Raw genomic sequence first — 6,110 nt, forward strand, 5'->3', positions numbered from 1 at the left:
ATGACAGAGTTAGTTTTTCTCATACTGTAATCCCAGCACTCAGGAGGCATAGGCAGGAGGATCAAACCTTCTAGGTCATCCTCAGCTATAGAGTTTGAGGCCATACACACTCTCTCTCTCTCTCTCTCTCTCTCTCTCTCTCTCTCTCTCTCTCTCTCTCTCTCTCTCTCTGTTTTTTTGTTTTGTTTTGTTTTGTTTTTCAAGACAGGGTTTCTCTGTGTATCCCTGGATGTCCTGGAATTTATCCTGTAGACCAGGCTGGCCTTGAACCAAACTGCCTCCTCCTCCCGAGTGTTGGGATTAAAGTCATGTGCCACCACTGCCTGGCAGAGGCCCTGCTTCTCTCTCTTCTTTTTTATTTTTTGGTTTTGGTTTTTCAAGACAGTTTCTCTGTAGCTTTGGAGGTTGTACTGGAACTCCTTGCTCAGTAGACCAGGTTGGCCTGGAACTCACAGGGCCCTGTTTCTAATAAATAAATAAAAATGGCTAATTTTAGTCTGAAGTGGTAGTACACACTTGTAATCCTAGTTCTTGGGAATTTGAGGCAGAAAGATGGAGAGTTCTAGGACATCCAGGACTACATTTGTGAGAAACTATTTCAAAAACAACCTTGAAAAGCAGTAACATATACAATTTTAGAAGGAGTCACATTTGGTCACTTTTTTTTTTTGTTTGTTTGTTTGTTTTGAGACAGGGTTTCTCTGTAGCTTTGGAGGCTGTCCTGGAACTCACTTTGTAGACCAGGCTGGCCTCGAACTCACAGAGATCCGCCTGTCTCTGCCTCCCAAGTGCTGGGAACATTTGGTCACTTTTAATAGTTTAAGTGCTTAGACACTAGCAGCAGAACCTTGAAACTAACCTTCATAAAATACTAAATACTAACCAATCAAAAGTTACTTACTGTGCAAAGCTTCTAGAGCCAGAAAAGCAGACTAGTACTCTTTATATGAGAAAGAAGGTTCAAGATTGTTCCAGAGAGTAAGGAAACAACATGAGGGATAACAGGTTGATATACATCACCTTTGGGTGGATTGATAAATTAATCCCAATGGTGAAAATAAGACCACTACCACAATTTGAAGCAAGCTTTATTTTTTTTTAGTGGGGTGCACTCATGAGCTGGCCAGCAACTGCCTCCTGAACCTGGTTAAGGTTACAGAGAGCTGACTTCCCCCACCCCAATTCATTTCTTGAGTCCCTTTTAAGGAGTAAAATCACAAGTGGTAGCAAAGCAGGTTTACAGAAGAGAGACAATGGAGCAATAAGGAAATAGAGAAAAAAATCTAAAAAATAATCATGTGGTCACTATGTGATTAGGGAGAGTTCAGGGAGGGTCAGGGAGGATAAGGGTAGTATCAAAAACAAGTCTAGGTCATGGATTGGGGAAGGTCAGGTTCTAGGAAACAGATAACAATTCAGCTTTTAAAGTAAATGAAACTTTTTTTCCTTTGAGACAGGGTTTTTCTGTAGCTTTGGAGCCTATTGTGGAACTCACTCAAACTCAGAGATTTGCCTGTCTCTGTCTCCCAAGTGCTGGGAGTAAAGGTGTGCACCACTGTTATTTTTAACAGTGTAGCATGGCTCCTGCCTTCAAAATGGAGTCATGAAAGCAATAGTTTTGCCAAGGACAATGATGTTTCAAGGTTCAATTGTTGTTAGGATGGATCTTAACAGCCTGTGATCCTGGAATTTGTCTAGGCTCTCTCTTTTTAATTTTTTTTTAAAGATTACGTCACCTCAGTGATTCACAATTGGGATTAGCGGCAGGGTGGTGAGGAAGAGGAAAGAACAGTGAATCCTAACCATCTAGAGAACTTTTCCAAAAATGTATATGGTTGTTGCCCTGCCCCACTGCCAATTCTGAGAGCCCATAGTGTTGCCTTGTGTGGAGTAGGCAGACATGAGTCGTCTGGGTAAGCTCTTCGTGCAGTCCTGAACTCTTTTTCCTCTCCCGTCCTTGAGAGCAGTGCCATGTACCTCCAGAAACCACTGACTCTGAACTTGACACACGTACATCTTCTCCAAAGAACCTAACCCTGTCTGTAATCTGTGCACCCAGAACCCGCTGCTTTAGAGGGCACAGGGAGAGCCGCAGACTGCCTGGGATTCTCCATCAGGAAGGGCTTTGCCTCTATTTTTGTTTCAGAACCACCCACCTCGTTGAGGCTTTCTTCTTCAGGAAAGGCATTAATTCTCACCCACTATAGAGTGGGAAAGAGGACGCTGGAAGTAGGAGCTATGAGGCAAAAAGGAAGATTTTTGTTCTTCCATTATTGTCTTTGCATCAGGAAAGACTGACATTTCAGAAAGTCAGAAAGTGAGTTCATAGTGTCTGCTGCAGTGGTAGAGGAGAAAATGCCTTTACAAATAGCTAAAGCCCACAGCTCATTTGGAACCTGGGTGGGGGAGATGAGCAGAGAGCAAGGCCAACTCATGCCATTCCAGTCACACACAGAGCCTGCCAGTGGACATGACCCTGTCCCATGGGAGATCTGGAATCCAAGAGAGAAAGGAATAGGTGTTACTGTTCAAATTCTGTCAGCTCTGGGTTGGCCACATGACTTTTTGAGTCTGTATTACAATAATTTTGGAGTGGTTTTTAGTAGTGGAATTATTTCGATTAATTATTTGTTTGTTTTGTTTTTGAGACAGTTTCTCTGTGTAGTCCTGGCTGATCTGAAACTTAATCTGTAGACCAGGCTGGCCTGGAACTCAGAGATCCACCTGCCTCTTGAGTGCTGGGATTAAAGGCGTGCACCTCCACCCCTGGCCAATAGTGAAATCCTTTTATTTTGTGTGACCTACACATGTGATCAGTGTCAAATCTCAAAGACAACAGGGACAAATGGCTAACTGAGGTGCCTTTACCATATCAAAGCCAGGTGCTGGCCAGTTCTCCCAGTATCACTGGGGATCCGTGGCTCCTCCCAGCACTTCTTACCTATCCCTTAACCCTAAACCTCTCCAGCCTAGGAACTGGCCTTAGTTTCTCTTTCTCAAGCTTCTGATCCTATATAAGTCAGCCATTTTGGTTATGCTGTCTTGGCTCATGGCTCTATTCTTGGCTCCTGGTCCCCTCTCTTGCCCCACCCCCTCTCTTCCTCTTCTGTTCTACCCCCGTTTCTCTCCTCTCGTGGTCCACTTCAGCCTGGACCCTTTCAGATAACTCTTCCTCATATCTACATAACCATAATTCATATCCTTATTTTCATTCAGTCAGAGGACAATTTGTGGACATCAGTTCTCTCCTTCCACTTTGTGGATCCTGGAAGATCAAACCCAGGTCATCCGGCTTGAAGGCAAGTACCTTTACCTGCTGAGCCACTCTGTCTACACGATCAGTAGCATTTTAGAAAAATGATTCAGAGAAATCTACTGGGGTCTGCCTGGTGATAGTAAGAACTGGCTTTTCCCCAGAACATCAAAGCAAAGACCATACTAAGAGCATCATCATTTTGCTAGGCAGCCAAATCAACAGACTGGAGTGAATGAGTGCGGCTTCCAAATACGGCAGCTGATCCTTTGACAGATATGCCCAAGAAGGTAGGCCAAGACAAAGTCACATTATGTAGCCCCAGCTGGTCTGGAACTTGCCTTAATCCTCCTGTCCCAGTCTCCCAAATGCTGAGATTACAAGGTGTGTGTCACCTTGTCCAGTTCTCTCTCTCATGACCATTGATGACACAGAGCCTGCATGTATCCATAGTGAGGACTGACTGGGACTGAGAAATGACATCTTCTTGGTCCCACAATTCATAGCACATAAATATACTTTTGTACCTAGGACCATCTGATCTCAGCCCTCTGCTCAGTGTGCTCTAGGTCTCTCTCAACCCCAAAACACTTCCAGAAATAATAGCCACATACCCAGCAAAGCCCAAAGGGACTCCCCATGCACAATGCCTGTCTAATTGTAAGGGAGTCAACACAGAGGAAATTCCCTAGAGATAAACTACAAGTTTTCTTGAAAGGTGCCAGATGGTGGAGAAGGTCACGTCTGTTCAGTAACAGTGCAGAAGTGGATAGCATCAATGGTTGAGCAAACAGGTGTCTCTTAGTCCAATAAATTTATCTCTGGCTTCACCGGACTAATGCAATGATTCTCAACTGAGATGAGTGTTTGGGGTTTGGAGAGTGTCCCAGGCACATATGGCATCTTCTGTGATTGAGAACCATTGGTCCAAACAATTTCAAAGAATCCTCAGATGCCTCCAGGGGATGCTGGCTCCCCTTTCAGAACCGTGTCTTGGCTTTAAGAAATGTGTATAACAACAGGCAAAAAAGGAAACCGTGGGCTTATAGGTTCCTGAAAACAGTGGTTCCCACACTTGTCAGTGCCTCAGAATGATAAACAAATAATCTTTAAAAATTCAGATTCCTAGGCTCTGTTACATATCTACTGAATTAGACTCTTCTGGAATGGGAGTCCAAATATTTGCACTTGTCACATGCCCATCAGGTGATTCTACTGCAGCCATCCTAGCTTCATCCAGCTGCTTCTAAGTCAGCTTTCTAAGACAATTTTATTAACATAGATTAATTATACAAAATAGTAGGTTTCATTGTAACATCCACTACGTGACCTAGATTCTCCTCAAACTTGTGACAATCCTCTTGCTCCAGCTTCCCAAGTATTGGGATTATAGGTATGAGCCAGCATACCTGGCTCTTTTTTTGTTTTGTTTTGCTTTGATGTTTGAGACAGGGTTTTTCTGTGGCTTTGGAGCCTGTCCTAGAACTCGGTTGGTAGACCAGGCTGGCCTCAAACTCACAGAGATCTGCTTGGGTCCAGCTGGCTTTAAACTTATGTATCTAAGGATAATCTTAACTTCTGATCTTCCTGCCTCTACTTTCCAAATGATCAGGAAACAGGCATGTGCCATCATTCCCAGCACAATTTAGGCTTTTTCTATTTTGGTATTATAAATTAAATTTTAAGAAATCAGTTGCTTATCTATACCTGTTTTTATTCCAGTTAAACCAAACAGAAACTACTACAGGCCATGGTTACATTTTCCTCTTTTGGTAGTCCATGCCTGCCTCTGGCAGGGAAGGGAGAGCAGAGCTACTTCAGCTACATATTCTCAAGATTATTTAAACTACATAGTCTCCCCAAATGTGTCTTTAATCCCCTGGTAATTTGTGAAAAGCTGAGGCAGCTATATAAGCACTTTCCTGAGACATGAAGAATAAAACCAAGGAGAGTGAAACTATAAAAGACATTAATTCCAATCCAGTAGGGGCTTGTTAAAGAATTTTTTAAACGTTATACTGTTTGCAAAAAACAAATGCTATGTCAGAATCAGCCCCTGTAGATAACAATGCAGCATTTCCTAAGAAATTGAAGTCAGAAGTTCAGAAGTTTAGAATATTTATTGTCTGTGGCCTAGAGTGGTACCTATCACAAGTGCCTTTCACAAACATAACAACCTGAGTTTGGTCCCTAAAACCTACATTAAAATGCTAGAAATGGTAGCAAGCTCTTGTAATCCCAGCAGTGGGCATATGGAAACAGAAGGATCTCTGGGGCTTGCTGGCCAACTAGTCTTTTCCAGTAGGTGAGCTCCAGGTTCAGTGAGAGACTACCTAAAATGAATAAGGAGAAGAGCAATTGAGAGAGACACCCACTATTGACCTTTGGTTTCCACATGCATGGGCCCAAATCTGTACACATTCAGATACAAATACAATGCATACATACCACAACACACATACATAGAGAAGGTGGTGGGAAGAGAGAGTGTCTGTGTTTATTTACTTACAGGCTTTTAAAATATTGTTTCATCCAGATAGATTCTGATCCCGATGCTTAAAGTCGTGGCAAATAGAGCAAGAAAGGCAGGGAACTCTTGAGCAGAACCACAGGCAGAGACCAGGTTCTGATAGAATTAAGGATGAGGAAGGAGCTGTCCGTGAATTTGGTGCTGACAGCCCAGTGGGTTAACACTGTGAGGCTATGGGCAGAAGTGGCAAAGTAAACAATCCTGGGGTCCGGGGAGTGCCTTATCTACTGAATTTAAGTATACTTAAATGAGAATGAGGATGTATATTAATCGTCATCTTCTATATCCAGAGAGATGGCTAAGTGGGCAAAAATGCTTACAGCCGAA

The sequence above is a fragment of the Mesocricetus auratus genome, unplaced genomic scaffold, assembly GCF_017639785.1.
Source record: "Mesocricetus auratus isolate SY011 unplaced genomic scaffold, BCM_Maur_2.0 Super-Scaffold_100007, whole genome shotgun sequence".
In the NCBI taxonomy this organism is placed as follows: domain Eukaryota; kingdom Metazoa; phylum Chordata; class Mammalia; order Rodentia; family Cricetidae; genus Mesocricetus; species Mesocricetus auratus.